The sequence below is a fragment of the Octodon degus genome, unplaced genomic scaffold, assembly GCF_000260255.1.
Source record: "Octodon degus isolate 3935 unplaced genomic scaffold, OctDeg1.0 scaffold00035, whole genome shotgun sequence".
NCBI classification, from domain to species: domain Eukaryota; kingdom Metazoa; phylum Chordata; class Mammalia; order Rodentia; family Octodontidae; genus Octodon; species Octodon degus.
The window spans coordinates 6,134,330-6,156,842 of record NW_004524611.1 but is presented as its reverse complement, the minus strand read 5'-3'; the positions used below and the strand labels follow the sequence as shown (position 1 = coordinate 6,156,842).

The window sequence follows — 22,513 nt, the reverse complement described above, 5'->3', positions numbered from 1 at the left end:
CTTTCAGGGCTAGCCAAATAGCTCAGTGGATTAAAGCACCTGCAAGCAGGCGCAGGGGCGGGGGTTCGATCACATGGTGGCACGTGCCTGTAATCCCAGCTCTTGGGAGGCTGTAAACAGGCAGATCACTATGAGTCTAATGTAGCAGTGAGACCCTGAACACTCTGTAGACCCTTCCCTAAAATACAAAAAATAAAATAAAATAAATAAAAATTTTTGGATCAGGAATGTTCAACCTATATCTGCATGGTGTATATATTAAATATTGGAAGTATTTAAAATTCTTTTTATAAGTCTGGAAAATTTATTTAATTGTGACATGGTACCTGCTTTATTAAATGCTTATAAAATTTTAGGGAGAAAATCCTCACAGAATTTTCCAAGTACAGTTTTATATTGGCCAATGGAATCTGACACTATGAGCTAAGTTTGGTTTAAATGAGCACAAATCAAAAAAGAAAGCGGACAGCCTGAATGCAAGCCTTTGCTCCACTGGGTACTTCAATTCCTGTGTGCGGGCAGCTGGAAAAGGTGACAGAGGACTGCCCCAGAGGACACAGGACCCCTCACACACCAGTGACAGAGGGAACTCTCCACCTGCTCAGGCTGTGCTGCCAGGTTCTGTGAAGACTCATCACACAGGCCACCTGCGCCAACTTCACAGAGGAAGCTCTACTTTGGGAAAGTCTGCTGCCCTGGCTTTGCTGCCCACCTTCTAACTGCAAAAGCAGCATATGCAAATGTGACACAGCTCAGTTCTCTCCCAGGTTGGCTCTAGATGGATGCTAGAGCCAATCAGCCTGTGAACTTGTGCATGTGACCAACAGGTGATGCCACCCAAGCTCCCTTGGCCTGGCCTCCCAAGAACAAGCTCAGTTTAACAAACTCCCCTGACAACTTTATGTAATACCATGATTTCCAAATCTGGGCAAGATTCTCACACGTCCTACCCAGGAAAATGAATGAGATCCTCAAGGGAGAAAATCAAGAGTTCCACGTGAAAAATATCATACCAGAAACAGGTGGTCATCTCTGACCTGCCACTGAAGAAATGATGGCAACAAAGAGAAAGACCCCATCCCAGTGAAAGAGGGGAAGTGAGCATCCAGCAGCAGATGAGACCCTGAGGCTGGGGCACGGAAGGACTGTGCAGGAGACAACTCTTCCAGAGCAGGGGGCACCGAGGAGCGACAGCAGGGAACCCACCTGAGGGCTGGCAGTTATGGAGAAAGAGGCGAGGCCAGGGCACAGAAAGGAACAGCCAGGAGCCACTGCTTGGAACAGCTGCACTGTGCAAGCCCAGCCAAAAGGGACAGGACCCCACGGTCTACCAGTCCTGCTCCTGAGACTGAGCAGCCCAGGCCCAACTCCCTCCAGCATGTGACAAGCCAGGCCTCCCAGCCTGTAAAGCAAAGCTGCCACACCATGGAAGAAGAGGCCTCTGACACACAGGAAGGCAAATGCTGACAGTGCCCCACACACAAGAAAATGGGACTATTAAAAAAGAAAAAATAAGAAAGCAAGGATTGGATCTTATTAACAAAACCAGCAGCATGAAAAGAATGACACAGAAACCAAAAACACAGACTACAAAGCTAATCAGGAAAAGACAAATTTAAGTATTTCCATTTCATATATCTTTACAGAGAACTGAAAAGACAGTTTCAATGGAAACCAGAGTAAAATATGAAAAAGCTGTAAGATCAAAAGGAAAGAATCAAAATTCAGTATAGAATATAAGTCAAAGAAATCAAAGTAAAGATGGTGAGATCAATCTGACATTCCAGAAATTATGGCAATAAGCAGCAAATTTCCCAACAAGAAAAAAAAAAAAAAATCTTTGGGTGGAAGAGAACCACTGTGCGAAGAGAATGAGTGAGCAGTGACTGAAACAGACTTGGGTAATTTTACAACATTAAGTATTTTAAAAGGTCCCAGGCATTCCAAGGAGGATATCAAAAAGGTTTATTCACAAAGTCCCCAAATGGATAGGGCTTCTAGAGTCAGCAGCACCTGAGGTAAGAAAGCAAGAGAGACCTGCATTTAACCTTCCAAAAGGGAAAGTGGCCCTAAGACAGAATGCTGTTATCACCCAGCAGTGAAAGAAGAACAAGGTTTAAAAAAACATACTTTAAGTCATAAAAGAAGTCTGCATTTACCACATATATCACTTAGATAATTCAAGAAGAAGAATCTCCAATTGGAATCCAAAAATCAGTCTATTTAACCTACAAACACAGAAAAAGCCCAGGATGGTAGCCAAAAAGCAGAGCCCCAGAATAATCAACCAGACCGGCATCCGAGCAAGTGATTTCTAGGCAATACCAGTATTACTGCATCTGGATAGCTTACACTACAAGGAAAGTGCACTGCTTTTGACAAGATGAAAAAGAAAGGTAGCAAAAACCCTAGGAAACCAATATGATAGGCAAGACTCCTGATCCAATGGGATGCCAGTGAAATGGCAGTACTGTTGTAGTCAGGTTTTACAAGGGAAACAATTTAATACACGATACAGACTTTATACGATTATTTTATATTAACTCAAAGTGTCAAATGCAAAACAGTTCAGGAGATCTGTTCACACACTGGAAACCCAAAGAATCCAACTTAGGCCCAGAATCCCATAGTAATGTCCTGACTCCAGCTGAAGACGTACAGCCCATGGTAATGTCCTGCACAAGCACAACTGGAGTTGTCAAGTCCACAACAATGTCTCATGCAAGTCTGTATCAACTGTCTGCTGGGAAAGCCACAAGGTCAGTGGTGGAAACTAGAAAGTCTAAGCCAGTGGGACGAAGGATCTGTGCCAACAGTCTGAGGGATCTGCATTGGAGCCAGGAAACGATGTTCAAGGTAAAGACCAGAGCTTTCCTGAAGAGTATGATAGCCATTTTTAGAGACAGTGAGGACCTCAGTTCCTCTGATGATAACTTCTGAGTTCATATAAGGAAAATCAGCACAACAAGCTTCTCCAAGATAATCAACAGCACACTATCGCTCCCTCCAGTTCTCCTTTTATGCTACTGGTAATAATCCTCAGATGGGCCTTTCACACCCAGAACCACATTGACTTGGTGCAGCAGGGTTAACCATTAGTTAACCCATCGTAAGTACTAATAAAGAGCTCTTATTCCATAAAAGCAACAAGAAAGAATGCCAGGAAGTGTCAAGATCCACTCCTCATGGACTGTGCAAGTGAACCAAAGGTTTGCAGGAAGCCAGGGAGGATTTACTCTGGAGAAACAACCAGCTCACCAACACCCGTAAGCTGGATGGTATTTTTAACTCACCCAAGACCCATTCCCACACTGGCCCTGGCAGCTTGCTCTCCAGTGCTCCCAGCAGCCTCCATGAGGAGGAGAGCAGAGCCAGAGCTCTTTCAAAGCTCAGTTCCAAAGAACAGCCATGATCTCACCCATCTGAGGGCACCAGGAAGACCTTGCTTGCAAGGCTGTTTCTCCAGAACTCAGAACACCCTCCCCCAACACACATACATGTACTCTCCTCTGGGGGTTTATTGAAAACAATTATGTGTGAGGATTTGACAAGTGAAGCAAACAAAAGGAAAAGGTGGGGGATAAAATGTCCACTGAAGCTTTGAAAGGCTCTGATGTATTTCAAGGCATCTAGAGAGCCCTATGAATGTGCAGGCTCAGCACCTACTCAGGGAAACCTGAGGCAGCCACAGGTTCTTGTCTGTGGCTGACCTTGACCATGAGCAGGAAGTGAAGGCTACAGCAGAGCGGTGGGTGTGCTGAGCTCAGTGGGCACCTCAGCCCAAATCAGGTGACTACTAAGTTCACCAAGCAGAGAGTTCACAAACTACACACAACAAAAAATACAGATTTATACAGCTCTTTTAGAAAACTGCAGCTACATTAGGCACCAACAGCAAATAACCACAAGAGAATCTGATTTCAGGGCTGCCATATTGTGTTACTAAAACAGCTTCCTTTCAACAACTACAAAATACAAGATTTAAGAAATGAGCAAGTGTGGCCCATACACAGAGGAAAGAAAGCAATCAGCAAAGTCTGTCCCTGAGGACATCCAGACATGCACTTATTAGAAAGTGCTAGAAATCAGCTATTTTTAAATGTGCTCAAAAAGTAAAGAAAGCCAGGTATAAAGAGGTAAAGGAAAAAAAAATGAAAATATAGTCTCACAAATGTAGAAGACACCAATAGACTGATGGCAACTTTTTTTTCTTTAATTTAAAATAACTAAATACCTTCCACCACAGCAACCACTGAGGAACAGTACCCATGGCCTTCCTCTATCCCGTGGCCGTGGACCTCAACAAGGGCCACAAGGTGACTAAGAATGTGAGCAAACCAAGGCACAGCCGCCCTCAAGGATGCCTCACCAAATACACCAAGTTTGTGCAGGACATGATCTGGGAGGTGTGCAGCTTCGTCCCCTATAAGCAGCACCCCACAGAGCTGCTCAAGGTCTCCAAGGTCAAATGCGCCCTCAAGTTCATCAAGAAAAGGGTGGGGACACACATCTGCACCAAAAGGAAGTGTGAGGAGCTGAGCAACGTGTTGGCCGCCATGAGGAAGGCAGCTGCCAGGAAGGACTGAGCCCCTCTGGAATAAAGCTTTGCAGAAAGTTTAAAAAAAAAAAAAAAAAAAAGGAGGAGGAGGAGGAGGAGGAAGAGAAAGAAGGAAGAAGAACAACAAGAAGAAGAAAAACAACAACAACTTTCACACCATGTTAATACTGCTACTACTACTACTACTACTACTATTAAATATAAACTGGAGTTGAAAAGTAACTGGGGAGCTGGGCATGGAGCTGCACGCTTGTAATCCCAGCATTCAAGAGGCTAGGGCAGGAGGATTGCTGCGAGTCCAGGCTGCACAGTGAGACCTTGTACCAAACACATTTTTAAAAAGGCCAAAGATAAAGGCTAAGGAGACAGCTCAGCAGTCTAAATGACTGCCTCGCAAGTGCAAGGACCTGGGTTTGATCCCTGGCCACTGAAACCGGTTGTGGTAGCACACAGCTGAATCCCAGCACTGGGACTGGGAAGGCAGAGACGGGAGGATCAATATGAGTCTGAGCCGCTCAGCGAGACCCTGTATCAAATAAATAAAAAAATAATTTTTTAAAGATTAAAAAAAACAAAACATCAAGCTGGCTGTTGTGGTGCATGCCTATAATCCCTGCTACTCCAGAAGCTAAGGCAGGAGGACCACAAGTTAGAGCTTATCCTGGACAACTCAGCACAGTTAAAAAATTAAAAGGACTGTGGCTATAGCTCAGTGGTAGAGCTCTTGCCTATTTATGTGCAAGGATCTGGTTCAGTCCTTAATAGGGGGCTGGGAGATGACAAAGCAGGGAAAAGTGACTCATTACCCATAACAACAGCTGGTTTCTCATAAGAAACTATGGAAGCTACAACCAGTGGGATGATGTGTTCGTGGCACTGGAAGACAAAAAAACCTCAACCAAGAACTCTATATACAGCAACATTACTCTTCAAAAAGGAGATTAAAAGAGTAATAAATGGGAAAAAAAAAAAAAAGACACAAGAATAAGAAAAAAAAAGTCATAATTCTGTTACAATTCTCTATATGGTTAGATTTCTAAATTTCTTTGAAAAATATGTAAATGCTTATTTCTAGTTTTTTAAAATGATTTTTCCTTGATATTCTGTAAGGACTTAAAGTTCAACGTATCAATATTTGATGGAAAATACCTGTTCCATGATATGCCAAAGATGTTTGATATTTAGACAGATAGGGTAAACCGAACTGCATATATTGCAGGTTAGTAATTAGCTTCTCTTCTGGAGGGTTAACAACCTAAGTTAGCAGATCAAAATTGTAGAAAAGGGCTGCAAGGTCAGCCAACATTTTGGCCCTAGCCTTTCAAGGTCACTGAACACTCAGGACATAGGAGAACCTGTACTGTAACACCATGTAACTTAGTTGTGCTCCAAATTTTCTGATCAAGGAGATTATGGAACCATAGAGGAATGTGATCGATGATGTATAGTGTGCCTGGGGAGAGTCACATGGAGAGAAAACATTGTCTCAGGCTTTCACAGAGAGCAAAGTGGCCAAGCAATGGCCATGACTCATCCTCACGGCTGACACTGACAAAGGATCTACAAAGTGTGGTATGGGCTACAGGATAAATCCTGAGGGTACTTGACTGACCTTATCAGATACAAAAGTTACATTTCTTGCTATATAGGTCTTGCTTTATCTTGGTCTTAACCATCCAGCAGAAAAGTATAAAAACGAGGCACATAAAGTAAAGCCATGTTAATACGATGAGCTGTAAAAGGCTCAAGTAAATAACTTCTGAGGATAACCCACTAATATAGACTGCTAGACAGTGTTGGATTGTTTTGCTGAATTCAAACACCTACAGTATTTATTTTTTTTTTTTTTTTTTTTTTTTTGGCGGAACTGGGGATTGAACTCAGGCCCTTGCACTTTCCAGGCAAGCACTTATTCTACTGAGCTATCTCCCCGGCCCTTATAGTATTTAGATGCCAATAGAATACCTACCTCTGACAGGACTAAACAAAAAAAAGGGGGGGGATAAAAATAAAGATCATTTTGTATTTATATATACAAAATAGAAGAAATATACAGCTACTTTTGCTTAATTCATTGAGAAGAAAGAGATGTACTAATAGTGTTTGGACAGGATATCCTGTCTGCTTCTTGTACTATGGATAACCACGAAGAAAATAACAATGTACAATGTATTGATTCTGATGAACTTTTTTTTTTGCAGAACCGGGGATTGAAATCAGGCCCTTGTGCTTGCCAGGCAAGTGCTTATTCTACTGAGCTATCTCCCTGGCCCCCGTACAATGCATTGATTACCGAAACTGTCCTATTAATCAGCGTTGTAACTGTCTCATTCATATTTGTTTCTCAATAAAATTAAAATAAAAAAGATTAAGAGACCCCCAGATAATCAGAACCAAAGAGTTCATTGCCAATAGATTCATCTTCTCTTGCAAGTCTTACACAAAACACTAAAGAGGGCCCTGCAGGAGAAATGAGCTGGGTCAACTGGATGCACAAGAGGGACAAAGTAAGCAGTACAGAGCAAAAAACAGCCAAAGTCTGTCTTCAGTTGGTAACCTTTTACGCTCCTATTTGGTTATTTATTTATTTATTTTCAAGCCAGGATCTCACCATATCATTTAGGCTGGCCTTGAACTCAAATTTGTAGGCTAGCCTGGCCTCAAGCTTGTGAATCCTCCTGCCTCAGCCTCCCAAGTGCTAGGATTATAGGTGTGTGCCACCATGCCTGGCTCCTATTTGGTTTAAAAAAAAAAACAAAACTGCATAAAATACAAAATAATAGCTCAAAAGTGAAGGGGATAGGAGCAATCTAGGTATAAACTTTTGTATACTATTAAGTTGGCATTTATAATCCCCAGGGCAAACACTAAGAACATAGTTGTTTTTAAAAAAAGGACATTAAAATACTAAGCTAAAAAGCAGTTAATAGAAGAAAAAAATGTTCAACACTTACTACAAAGTCACACTGATCGAATCAGAATGGTACTCACATAAGGAAAGACATAAGAGTTCACTGGGATAGCATGAACAGTCCAGTAATAAACCACACATTTGTAGCCAGTTGATGTTAGTAACATACTACAGAAATGATCCCAGAAAGTATAGCCTTGCCAGTTGATATAAGACAAGGGCACTACAACTCAATGGAGGAAGAGTATTTTTTTTTTCAATCTATTATATAATAACTGGATATCCACATGCAAAAGAATATAATTGGCCTACTTCAAAATGAAGTTGGCCCTCATACCACATAATAATTCAAACTCAAAAAGTATCAAGGCCTACATATAAGGGCTAAAACTACAACACTCTTAGAAGAAGATGTAAATGAAAATGTATTAGGCAGGCGTTGAGCTTTCCTGGTGCCATTTAAGAACTTTGACAGACTCTGGGCAGCAAGACTCTGGTAAGCTCTGACCTTCCTTAGCCCCCAGCATGCAGCCATGGAGATTCTGCTGGTGCTAGTTCAAACTTTTAAGAACTTAGGAGGACTCTGAGTGGCCTGTATAACTCAGGAAAGCTGTGATCTGTGGGTTCAGCGCAAGTAGGCACAGAGCTTTCCAGGAACCATTTAAGAACTCTGTTGGACTCTGGGTGACCTGTGGGATTCTGGGTGAAACTGGGAACTTCAAGAATACCAAAATGGAGGAGCAAAAGACAATCGCAATCCTCTAGCCCACCCAGAACAAATCCAGGAGACAAAGACATACAAGAACTTGGAAACCAAACATCTCAAATCTCTGAAATGATAGCAACTGAAGTAAAACAAGTCCATCAGGCTATAGAAAAAATAAAATCAGAAATAATCTCTCAGTTCCAAAAAGAAATGACAACAATTGTGAATGGATTGCTCAGCACAGCTAAAGACACAGACAAAAAAATCAAGGAGAGCAGAAAAATGATAGAAACACTGATGAACAATACAGGAAAGAATGAGAATGCATGAAACAGATTCAAACATATATCCAGGAAATTAACAACTCCATTGAAAGCTGGCAAAACTGCTCGAATGAAACTGAAGATAGACTTTCGGACCTCAAACACAGTGGTGCAGCTAATGAATGTGAAAGGAAAGATCTCTTAAAATTAAGAAGAAACCAGGAAATAACAATTCAGCAGCTACAAGACAATGCAAAGAAAAATAATATAAAAATAACAGATGTCAATGAAACAGCACAAATGACATAAAAAGACTACTTGCAGAAGTACTAGCAGAAAATTTTCCTAACATGAGAAAAGACCCTGACATACAGATAAGGCATATAGAACATCACACAGCCATAATCACAATAAATCTACACTTATACACATAATAAGATCTCAGAAATTCAGCAAAACAACAGAATATTAAAAGCTGCTAGAGAAGAAAAAGATTACTAGTCCGCATCATGTATAGCAATTAACCACTAGAAGAATATATGCAGTGTATTATTTGTTGAAACTACTTCCGATTTGATTTGAAACTGTCTCATTGCTATCTGTTTATCAATAAAACTTTGAAAAAAAATAAAATCACATGTAAAATTTAAAAAAAAAAAAAAAGAAAAGAAAGAAAAAGATTACTTACAATGGAAAGCCAATTAGAATCACAGCAGATTTCTCAACACAAACCATCAAATCAAGAAGAGCTTGAAGTGAAGCATTTCAGGTTCTAAAAGAAAATAACTTCCAACCCAGATTGATTCATCCTGCAAAACTATCTATCAAATTTAATGGTGAAATAAGAGCCTTCCACAACAAAGAACAATTGAAAAAATTCATGACGACCAAACCAACCCGACAAAGAGTACTGAAAGATATTCTAGAAAGAGACAGAAGTGATCACAGCTTCAAGAATAATAGAAAGGAACCACCAAACAGAGCAAGCATTAAAAAGAGGGAAAAAGTATGGAACCTAAGGGCCAGCCAAATAGCTCAGCGGATTAAAGCACCTGCAAGCAGGCACAGGAGCCAGGGGCTTGATCCTCCAGGCCTGCCGTGCCAGCCCTACCCCAGGCACACTGAGACAGTGATTGAGACTGGGTGGAGTGCACCTGTAATCCCAGCACTTGGGAGGCTGTAAACAGGAGAATCACTATGAGTCCGATCTAGTAGAGAGACCCTGAATACACTGTAGATTCTTCCCTAAAAAATACAGGGGGGGGGGGGGAAGGTATGGAACCTATACCAAGAAAATAACATGACAAAGATAAGATAATACATATCAGTTATAACCATCAATGTAAATGGTCTTAATTCACCAATCAAAAGAAACAGACTAGCAGAGTGGATTAAGAAACAAAATCCAACAATATGCTGCTGCATACAAGAAACACATTTAACTCAAAACGAAATTCACAGACTAAAAGTCAAAGGATTGAAAACAATCCTCCATGCCATAGAAAATCAGAAAAAAGCAGAGGTAGCTATCCTGGTTGCTGACAATATTAACTTCAAACCAAAAAGCATTCAAAGAGGTAAATAAGTTCACTACATATTTGTTAAGGGAAAACTGCAAGAGGAAGAGATAACAATTATAAATACATATGCATCCAATGTAGGAGCACCCACTTGCATAAGACAAATTTTAATAGACATAAAAAATCAAATAAGCAATAATACAATACTAATGGGGGACTTTAACATGCCACTGTCACAAAGACATAGATCAACTAGGCAAAAAATCAGCAAAGAAATAACAAAACTAAATGAAAGTTGTGAAGAAACTGACTTGGTAGAACTTTACACGGTGTTTCACCCAGCAACAACAGAATACACATTCTTCTCAGCTGCACATGGGACATTCTCCAAAATAGACCATATACTAGCATACAGAGCACTCGTAAGTAAATGCAAAGGAACTGAAATTATCCCACGCATACTATCTGACTACAGTGCAATAAAACTGGAAATTATTGACAAAAGAAACTACAAAAACACCATAAACACATGGACATTAAATAACAACCTCCTAAACTTAACCAGTGGGTGACTGATGAAATTAAAGAAATTAACAAATATTTATAATCAAATGAAAATGTAGATACAACCTACCAAAACCTGTGGGATGCAATGAAAGCTGTCTTAAGAGAAAATTTTATAGCAGAAAATTTGCACATTAGGAAAACAGAACAAGCCCAAATAAACAATCTTATGCTGCACCTCAAACTCTTAGAAAAAGAATAAGTCAAGCCCAAAGCCCAAAGAAGGCAAGAACTTATAAAGACTACAGTAGAAATTAATGCATTGGAGATGAAGAAAACAATATAAACCATAAATGAATCAGTGGTTCTTGAAAACATAAATAAAAGTGATAAACCCCTAGCCAACCTAATCAAACAACAGAAAGAAAAAACTCAAATTCATACAATAAAGAATGAAAAGGGAGAAAACACTACAGACCCTAGAGAAATTCAGAAAATAATCAATACCTACTTCCAAAATCTTTACTCTCACAGAATGGTAAACACAGAGGAAATGGCCAGTTTCCTAGATATATATGAAATGCCAAAGCTGAGTCAAGAAGATATATAAACTCTGAATAACCCAATAATGAAAAATGAAATTGAAAATGTAACAAAAAATCTACCAACAAAGAAAAGCCCAAATCCCTACGGATTCCCAGCAGAATTCTACAATAAATTTAGAGAAGATTTAATGCCGACTTTTCTCAAACTCTTCAATACAATTGAAAGGGAAGCAGTTCTCCCAAACTCATTCCTGGAGGCAAGTATTATTCTGATTTGAAAACCAGAGAAAGATCCAACTAAAAAAGACAACTGTAGGCCAATCTCTCTAATGAACATAGATGCAAAAATCCTCAATAAAATATTAGCAAATAGAATGCAGAAAATTATCAAAAAGATTATGCATCATGACCAATGGAAGTCATTCCAGGAATGCAAGGATGGTTCAACATACACAAATCCATAAATGTGGGGCCGGGGAGATGGCTCAGTGGAATAAGTGCTTCCCTGGCAAGCACAAGGGCCTGAGTTCAATCCCTGGTTCCGAAGAAAAAAAGAAAAAAAAAAACAAACAAACCATAAATGTAATACACCACATCAATAGAACCAAGAACAAAAATCACATGATCTTCTCAGTAGATGCACAAAAAGCTTTTGACAAAGTCCAACACTCATTCATGATTAAAAAAAAAGCCTACAGAGAATCGGAATAGAAGGTCTATATATCTACCTGATAAAAGTCATCTGTACTTGATACAATGTATTAACTTGAGAAGTTTAATTAAATGACTCAGCAGAGAGCCAGGATTCTTACTTTATAAACATCTTCATCCTGTGTAAAAGAAGGGTATGGACATTGTGTGAGTTCTACACTCCCAGCCCCAGAGTAACTTGTTTATAACATAAGGAGGGGAGAGAGGCTTACTGGAAGCCATGGCTGCTGCCCTTCCCTTTGCTCTTCACTGTTTTCTGCTGCCATGAACTGCTGCTCTCTGCCATGTGTCACTCTCCCTGGGAGCCAGCTGAATATAGTGAAACCTCTACAAACTGTGAGCTAAATACACCTTTCTTTTCTTAATTTTGGGTGTTGGGTATTTTGTCCCAGCAACAAATAAAAAAGTAACTGAGACACTATCTATGAGAAACCAACAGCCAACATCACACTAAATGGGCAAAAACTGAAGGTCTTCACTTTAAAATCAAGAACAAGACAAGGATATCCACTGTCTCCACTCCTATTCAACACTCCTATTCTGGAAACATTAGCCAGTGCAATTAAACAATAGAGAGAAATAAAAGGAATAAGGATTGGAAGAAGTAAAATTATCATTATTTGCAGATGACATGATACTCTACATAGAGAACCACAAAAACTCCATCAAGAGTCTTGTAGATTTAATCACCAAATTCAGCAATGTAGCAGGATACAAAGTCAATACCCATAAATCAGTAGCATTTTTGTACACAATGAACAAACTGAGACAGAAATTAGGGAAACCACACCTTTCACAATAACATCCAAAAAGAGAAAAAGAAAAAGAAATACTTAGGAATCAATCTCACAAAGGACATAAAAGATTTATACAGTGAAAATTATACTATAAAGCCACTGTGATAAAATCAGCATGATACTGGCATAGAGACAGACGTGAGGATCAATGGAACAGATTAGAAGATGCAGACACAACTGCAAACACACTCAGCTACCTTAGCCTCTTTAGTAAATGGTGCTGGAAAAACTGGCTTTCCACATGCCAAAGGCTAAACTTAGACCCACACTTAACACCCTACACAAAGCTACAGTCAAAATGGATCAAAGATTTAAGTATTAAAACAGAAACACTAAATCTACTGGAGAAAATGTAGGTAGAAATCTTAAAGACACAGGAGTAGGTAGAGAGTTCATGAACAAAAACCAAGCTGCACGGGATATACTTCAAATGATCAACAACTGGGATCTCATGTTTTTGAAGTTTCTGCACTTCAAATAAATCTCCAACAGAGTAAAAAGAAAACCCACAAACTGGGAAAAAAATTATACCCGACTTTCCCTCCAACAAAGGCCTTATATCTAGAACATATAAATTTAAAAAAGAAAAAAAAAATCAGGCCCTGGCTGGGGAGACAGCTCAGTGGAATAAGTGCTTGCCTGGCAAGCACAAGGTCCTGAGTTCAATCCCTGGTAATACAAAAAAAAAAAAAAAAGTCAGGCCCCCCAAATTCAAAGACCCAATCCAAAAATGGGCATTTGACATGAATATATACTTCTCAAAGGAAGAAATGCAAGTGGCAAGTAAATATATGAAAAATGTTCACCATCATAGGCCATTCAAGAAATGCAAATTAAAACAACACTGAGATTCCATCTCACTCCAAAGAGAATGGCTAACATCAAGAAGTCAGCCAATAACAAATGCTGGAGGCACTGTGGAGAAAAAGGAATTCTTCTTCACGGTTGGTGGGAGTGCAGACTGGTACAACCACTATAGAAATCAGTGTTGAGATTCCTTCAAAAGCTAGGACTGGAGATCCCATTCAAATCAGTTATTCTCCTCCTGGGTATTTTTCCAGAAGAACTGAAAATCTCATACCACAGTGACATATGTGCACCTATGTTTATAGCAGTGTTATTTGTCATTGCTAAATCCTGGAAAAATAACCCAGATATCCATCAACCGAAGAATGGATAAAGAAGACATGGTATTTTTACACAATGGAGTATTATAGAGCCATAAAATAGGATTAATTTGAGCCTTTTGTCGGTAAATGGATGCAACTAGAGAACATACTTTTAAGTGAAATAAATCAGACCCGCATGTGCAAACATCATATTGTCTCCTTAGTGTGAAAACCTGAAAGAGAAAAATGGAATCTTTTGTTTGTTTGGTTTTATTTTTTGGCAGAACCGGGGATTGAACTCAGACCGTTGTGCTTGCTAGGGAAGCGCTTTACTGAGCCATCTCCCTGGCCCAGAAAAATGGAATCTGAAGGGCACAATAGATACTGGGAAAGGGGAATGAACTTATTCAAAAGGAAAGTTACTGAGTTGAGAAGGACAAGAGAGGGAGTGAGTGAGAGAGATTTATCTAGGTATGTAAATAGGATGGTTTCAACAACTGTACTGTGCATTTCTGCTGATCTATGGAAAGGAGAAGATAATACTTAATTTGTTTTGTCTCCTTTTTTCAACTGTTTATAATTTTTCTCTTCTTTATTTCTTATATATTTCTCTTTTTTTCCTTCCAATTTTCTATGCCTATATCTGACAATATGAATAACTGGTTGGAAGATAATACTATGTATTACAACAAATACTATAAAATGCATATTACTTTAAGTGAAATTCTGTGTCACTTGTAATTTTTTGTTTTAATTCTAATTTGTACTCTTTTAAAAAGAAAAAGAAAATGAGTTAGGTATCGGCAACGGTTTCTTAGACACAACAAAAGCACAAATAACAAAAGGTAAAATAAAAAATTTTGGGCTTCAAGAACAGTCAAGAAAATAAAAAGATAAAGTAAAAAAATAAAATGAAAAAACAGAATAGAAAAAAATACAGTACAAAGATATACCATCCAGTCATAACAAAGGTATACCATCCAAAACATGTAAAGAACTCTTTTAACTCAATAATAAAATGACAAATTACCCAATTAAAATATGGACAAAAGACAACCACAATGAAATATTACTTCATACCCAGTAGAAGAGCTACAACTAAAACCATAAAACAAAACAACACGTTATCAGTGGAGAGATGGACATTTAAAGCCTCACCTAATTCTGGGAAACATGTAGAACATAAGCTAGTACACCTGTTCTGGAGGACAGTTCAAACTGTAACAGTCCACCAGGCCCAGCGCCCGCACAGGAGCAGAAAGCCTGGGCGCTAGCAGAGGAGAGAATGAGGTGCAAGCGGAAATGCTTGGATGGCCCTTCTCCAGCCTCGTCCTACAAGCCAAGTTCGGAGATATCACGGAAGACAAGCAAGGTACCAGAAGGAGGTACAAAGTTGTAGGTGACCTCAGAAACAATCCTGTGGCACTTGCAGGCAGGGATACACCCTGTCATGAATGAAGAGCAGACCCCCAGCTTTCTGCTAGGGCCCTTCTAAGACAAGGAGTGGGGCCCACGAGCTGAAAGGTACATCCTTACTGGATCACAAATACAACTGCATGCAAGCATACTATGCTGCAGATAGAGCCCGAGGGCACCACATTTGCTAAGCATGTCAGTTATACTCAATACAAAACCTGGTTTAAAACCCAAAATACTCCCCACAAAACACCATACCATCCTTATCCACATACAACACTTTGTAACAGATGGTGAGTATAATCATGAGCAGTTCTTAAAAGAAATCACAATTTTCAAACAGCAGTACTAGTATCCATCTTCAACTTGGGTTCTATCTCCCTAATTCTGTTCAATTTCAAGTTTGTTTGTTTAATGTATTTTAGTACAAGGTCTTATAGGCTCTCACTACACAGATTGGACTTGTAGTGATCCTCCCGTTTTCAGCCTCCCAAGTGAAGTTTGCTTGGTTTTTTGCAATACTGGGGACCAAACTTAGGGCCCTGTGGATGCTCAGCAAGTACTCTACAACTGAGCTTCAATCCAGGCCCTCAGCTGCATTATTTTACCGGCTACATAAAATGTTACTTTTACTTAACAAATACAACACAGAGAACAGTTACAAGTGTTGGTTATTCACAAATAAGGTACATTTCAAACTGCCATAGATAAAGCTTTCTGGTTGCTGGAACCAAACACCCAACACCCACTACTTGAGGAGGAAAACAGCATCAGAAAACAGTATCAGACTCATCATGGTTGCAGGTGTTTCAACAAATGACAGCTGGCTTCAAGGGAAACATCATGGTGGATCAAAACTGCTTAGTGCATAGCAGCAGTCAGGAAACAAAGCAGGGGACAAGGTCAGAGAGGAAGGGGCAGGGACCAGACATAGTACCCAAGGTTAACCCCATGGGGCCCACCCACACACAGTAAAAGTATACTTTACTAATCTCCTAGGCAGCGCCCAAGCCAATCAAGTTGACAATTAACTTCAACTATTACAAGGTCCTTCCATGAGGAAGACAGATCATTTCACTTCCATAGCAATTAAACTGGAAACCATTAGTTGGCTTTAGACAAAACTGTTCTGGTGGGATGGAAGATCAAAGTAGCCATGTTCAAATAACTGACCATAACACAAACAAAACAAACAAACAAACAAATGCAACCTACTCCTTTTTGATCCTGATTTAAACTCCAGACATTTTTAAAAAGTATTAATATAACTACATAAAAATTACAAAGTTCTGCAGGGAAAAAACTCAGAAACTTAGTGACAAAATGAAACAACAGGTCTATAACACAGTAATACTTCTCATCTACAGTTTGTTTCTGTGATTTCAGGTGCCAACAATCAACTGATCAGAAAATATTAAAAGAAAGTAACAATCTGCAAGTTCTAAATCACAAGGCATTCTGAGTAACGTGATGAAATCTAGTGCTGCTCCCTGCTTGCCACCCTTTCTGTTCTGTATAGCCACACTTATATGCTATCTGCCGACTAGGACTTGGTAGCCATCCTGTCAGATCGACTATTACAGTGCTTGCCACAGGAACCCATATTTTGCTTAATAGTGGTCCCAAAACATAAGAGTAGAGACGCTGCCAACTCAGATACGCCAAAGAGAAGCCATAAAGTGCTTCTTTTTAATGAAAATGTGCAAGCTTGTGACTTAATTTAAAAAGTGAGATTGCTAAGATCTATAATAAGAATGTATCTTCCATCCACAAAATTTTGAAGGAAAAAGACGTGTGCTCCTTTTGCTATCACACCTCAAACTATGGAAGTTACAGCTACCATGCACAGTAAGTGCTACGTGAAGCTGGAGGGCAAAGAAATCCAAAGCTGGCAGCACCATGGTGCATAAGGATGAAAATCACACAATAGCTTCAACAAAGGGTCCCCTGAAACAAGCAACACCAAGCCATTTACTCAAGTCTGGGCTGGTTACACAGATTCACAAATAGGTTTAGACTGAAAAATGTAAGAACTACTGAAGAGGCTGCTTCTGCTGATGAGGATGCTGCTGCCATATTCCCAGCAGAGTGGTTACACAGAAAGCAAGTTTTTAATTTCGAGGAAGATGCCCAATGGAGCCCACATTCATAAAAGTGTAAAGGAAACAGCAGGGGATAAAACACAAGAAAAAAGATTAATTCTGGTACTATATGGCAATGCTGCCGGGCAAATGATAAAGCCAGGCACAGTGTACAGAGCAAAGAACCCACGCACACTCAAAAACAAAAACAAAAATTTTCTGCCCATGTTCTGGCCACATAATCAGAAAGCGTGGGCAACAGCCATCTTGTTTATGGAGTGGTTCCACCAATGCTCCATCCCAGAAATGAAGAAATACTTGGAAGAGGAAATGTTAGATTTAATGTTCTATTAATACCAATGCACAACCATCCTCAATTTGTTTGCTATTAAAATAAGTGTGAAGATTGTAGTTTTACTTCCAAATTGCTTCAGCCTCTTGAGCAGGTCAGTATTTGGTTTGTCAAGGCCACTAATGTTCCTGGTAGGTGCTTACATTTGATTGGCTACTGATGTAGACCCTAACCTGGACATATTGCAGTGTGAAACTCATTCAATATTGCTACTAGTAGCATTCATCATGGGGCTAGGGAGATGGCTCAGTGGTCTAAGTGCCTGCCTGGCAAGCTCAAGGACCCAGGTTGAATCCCTGGCACCACATGCTGTGCCAGTCCTGGAATCCCAGGTGCGCCATGCCAGCCACTGAAATCGGGCATGGTGGCACATGACTATAATCCCAGCTGGGGAGGCTGAGACAGGAGGCTCACGAGTCCAAGCTGCATAGCAAGACCCTGTACCAAATAAATAAATCAGTATTTTTTAAAATTGCATTAATCAATGGCTATGATGGATGAGTTAAAACCACAGCCTGTTAGGAGAACTTATGGAATGGAGCTATAAATGATTTTAAAGGTTTCCCAGAGACCAATGGAGAAGGAAGGAAAATCATTCATGCAGGGAAAAAAAAAATTTGTAGAAAAGGATTTGCTAGCACATTTGATAAAGACAACAGAAGAATACACTAAAGGCCACAGAAAAATGTTAACAGAGAAATGAGGAACTTAAAAGAATGTATGGAGGCATCTACAGAGGAAGATGAAAAAACTATCTTAAACTGGACAGGCATTGAAAGACAAAATCATGGAATAAGATTCTTAGATACTATGCAGCTTATTAAAATCACCCAAAAGATTCCACTTTTTTTTTTTGGGGGGTGGGGTGGGGGGAAGACTTCAAATTACAACATTCTTCCAAAAGGTTTTAGCAAAAAAGTCTAACTATAGCAGATACCCAACCAGTGACCTGGTTGTGGCCCAATGACCCAGAATCACCCAAAGCAGGCATGTCTGATCTCACACCATCATGAGGAGACAGAGCTGAGGACAGTACAGCAGCCAGATTTTAAGAAAGACCACGTTCACATAGCTTTCATTACAGTATATTATTGACACTGTGCCATTTTATTATTTTTAATCTTTTAATATACCTGATTAATAAATTAAACTTTATTAAAGGAAGAAATGTATAGGGAAAAAATATCTCACATAAAGAGTTGGGGGCTATAGCCTATCTCAAGCATCCCCATGGTGTGGGCAGGTATCCCCAAAATTTATGCTCAAGGATAAAGGACTAATATATACATCACAAAAGACAACCTCTCTAATCAACACAGAGCTCCCAGAAAAAAGGACAAGAACTTGACCAAAAAAAAAAAAAACCCTTGACCTGCTGTGCCTGCCCTGCCCCAGCAGCACTTTGGAGGCTGTAAACAGGCGGATCACTATGAGTCCGATCTAGTAGTGAGACCCTGAACACCCTGTAGACCCTTCCCTAAAACACACACACACATACACACACACACACACACACACACACACACACACACACACACAAAGGGGGGCGGTATAACCAGCTCAAAACAAAGCTATACCTAGGAAGATATTCACCAGTTAGAGAAATTCCAATTCATTCTACACATAGGTACTGTTTTTTATATACCTGGGGGCCCGCCCACTAGCTCAGTTGTTTAAGTGCCTGCTTAAATGAAGCAGTCAGTCTCTGGGCGCGGTGGTTCGATTCCCAGATACTCAAGGCAACCCAGACCAGCGCTGGAGGCATTCTGGAGTCACCAAAAAAAAAAACCTTCTACATACCCAACTTACAAACCCAGACATTTGGTAATATAATATTGTCAGTAAATCTGAAAAAGCAGACTCTTATACACTGTTGATGGGTATTCAAGTTAATACAACCTCTATGAAAGGCATTTCATTAACACCTAGAGAAATACCTTTCCCTCTCAGAACTGTATTTCATGGAGCTTGTTCATATGAATATGCATATATGCAAAATATAATGCATTGAGAACATTCACTGCTTTATTGTTCATAAGTATAAAACAGTGGACTCAACTAGATGAGCACAACGAGGCTGGTTTCATTATCAGCTTGTTGCTCAAAGGGGCCAAAAGCACAGCACAGGAAAGCCTGAGATACGACGAATAGGCACCTGTCAGGTGACTGGGGCAGTGAGGTCCACCAAGCAGATGCAGCTAGGCAGCCAGAGGTAGAAGCAACCAGAGCCCCCCTGATGGAACCAAGTAGACAATGGGCAGCGTCACCGGGGTCATCTCAGTAAGTGGAGCACACCATCTATGCTAACAGCGGGAACAGGGAAACATGTGTTCATGCTTGATTACACAGGCCTCAAAAGTATTTGTTAAAGTATCCCCCAAACCAGTTGTGGGGCAATTTAGGTCAGTGTGGGGTAGAAGAGGCACAGAGCCAAGCCCTGCTTTCACCAGTCATGTTTGTATTTGTGCACATACAGTGTTGTGCATTCAAAAATTAGATGAGTTAAAGCTCAGTGGACAAACGCAGCCTACTGGTCTTTTCTGCTGTGGAAGTTTCCTGTAATAACTTCTTCCCACATTTCCTCCAGATGCATTCTAAGAAGGGAATGCCATATGCCATGGAGCTTTCAGCACTAACCCCAGCACTTGCATTGAGCTTAGAGGCAAGTGTCACCCAAGTCTAAGCCCAGAGCTGGGTAAGAGCCATGCAAGCCCCCCCAGGGCCACAGTACTCTTCACAAGTTCCAGGGGGAGGCCAGAGCTGGCACAAGCACTCACAACAGAGCATGGGTACCCACCACCTTGGAGAGATGAGGAGAGATGCCAGAACAAACAATTCACTGTCATTCAGCAACAACCAGAATACCACCACAGCATTCTTCACTGACAAGACATCAACACAACAGCACTGGGGGCCTGGGTTCTGGTCTCCATTCCTCGCCCTCTCCCCGGAGATGTCTTCTCATCTGCAAATGAGAAATTTAACACAAATCCTGGCAGCTTAATTTTCAAAACATCTAAACTGTAAGATCGGAGATGAACAATCACACAGACAACCATTACATGAACTCAGCATTCCTGTCCTCCTCCAAGGGTACAGTGAGGAAAGGAAGGGCGGTGAGCTGCTTTTCCTCAACAGCCGAGTGGGCTAAGACTAAAAACTTCACACTGGCTCCTCCTTAGATTCACCAGTGAAGTGATTTTTTTAAATGATGCATATGAAATATGACAGAGCACAATGCACATACACACATGCCCGTGTCCCTGCCAACTCATACCCTCATCAACTAAAAGGGACTGGTGAGGTTTTCAGGAGAGGCCAGGCTCCGACGGGGACCCCACAGAATTCAGCCACAGCTGGAGAGCAGAGGACAATCTGTGATGACACTCCAGCCTCCACCAAGCAGAGCCAGGGCCAACTCCATCATTGAGCACCAGTCAGTCATGGACATACTGTGATTATATCTGATAGGCGCTAGAGACAAAAACCCAAAATAAACACAGCTGACAGGCAGCTGTGACAGGTACACCTGGGGAACAGTGGGAAAGGAGCCAGTCCAGAAAAAGGAGTAACTCTGAGGAAAAGCCTTGGAGCAGTGGAACCCAAGAGACACAGAGCAAACTTGCTCCCAAGTTTGAATTAAAGGTACGACTGAAATGCTGAGATAACTAAATGAGAGACGGAGACTTTTCTAAAGGAAGTTTATGATACTATGAATGATGTGGGGGAAAATGCTACTGAAAGAAAAAGAGAACTCCCTACCACAGAGGAGATGAGGTTCTCACAAGCAGGTCACCAGGGTACATTATGTCAGTGAGTACCACAAAAATGCCCAGACTAACTAAGCCAACAACGGCCATAGGAAGTCCCTGGCACTGTGGCATCACAGTGAAGTGCTCTTGGCCTTCTCAGGGTGCAAGGGATGCTAGCTCCTGGCCCAGCTCCGGTTGCCTGCAACCTGGACATGCTGACTGCCAGTCTCAAGTGTGCAGGCCCTGCTGTGGGCCAGAGGACAGGAGGAGAGGGTCACTTGAGATGGGCACCTCCTCAGACCAGACACACACCAACCATGTTATGTTCGCTACTGCCCTGTCTGTTACTCTTCTCTCGTTGCTGGGATAAACACCCAACACCCAAAATGAAGGAACAAAAAGTTTATTTATCTCATAGTTACTGGATGTTTCAGTCCATACTCAGCTAGCTCTGAGGCAAAGCAGCACAAGGCAGAGAACGAAGAGCAGAAAGCAAAGGGAGTGGCAGCAGCTCAGACAGCTAGCTAGCTTCTCTCCCCTCCTCCTTACACTGTAAAGCAAGTTACCTGCCCCAGGGCAAGTGCAGCATTCACACCCACAATAATCAATCACAAACTCCAGAAGCTGCCCCATAACTACATGAGGCTTTGGGGGGACAACTAGACACAAACCATAATATGCCCCTACCCACCATCAACTAGTTCATTATCTGCCAACTCTTTTGCATGTGTAATAAAAGGATACACCAGGTATGTTCTAAAAATACAGTGAATGTTTAAATTTTTAATATTTCTTACAGTAAAAGATACACTGTTATTAATGCCTTTCAATCTATTCTCCCTCAGTTTGAACACACTTATCCCATCTTTCTTGCCACTTTCTGAAGCAGGACCACATTTACCTTTCGTGGTCACTCTGACTTTGAGGATAAGCCAGAAGCCACACTTTGCCAGACTCAGGGAGTAAGGTGCTAAGGACACAGTGTAATGGTTTTAGGAGCCTTCTAGTCACCATATTCTCATCTGACCTTGTAAAGACACTCTGGGAGGAGGATTTCCAAACTGCTTCAGAAATTGGGAAAACGATGAATAAGTGAAGTGAGAGGAAGTTTTCTGAGAGGACTAATGACAATACATCTTTTATTGTGATAAATGTTTAAAATATAAACATTCACCATCTATTCTGATGACCCCTTGTAGATTCTGAACCAGCAACCTGGTCTGACTTGGTGACCAGGGCAAGTCATGGCCTGGGCCATGTGCTCGAAAAATACTGCAGAATGAGTCAG

At 40.7% G+C, this 22,513-nt stretch overlaps 1 protein-coding gene across 1 annotated transcript in view; it reads right to left on the bottom strand.

The window, feature by feature from the left end:
- Nucleotides 1–22,513, bottom strand: part of Nudcd3 (NudC domain containing 3) — a 108,391-nt gene that overhangs the window by 14,662 nt on the left and 71,216 nt on the right. The window lies entirely within an intron of this gene.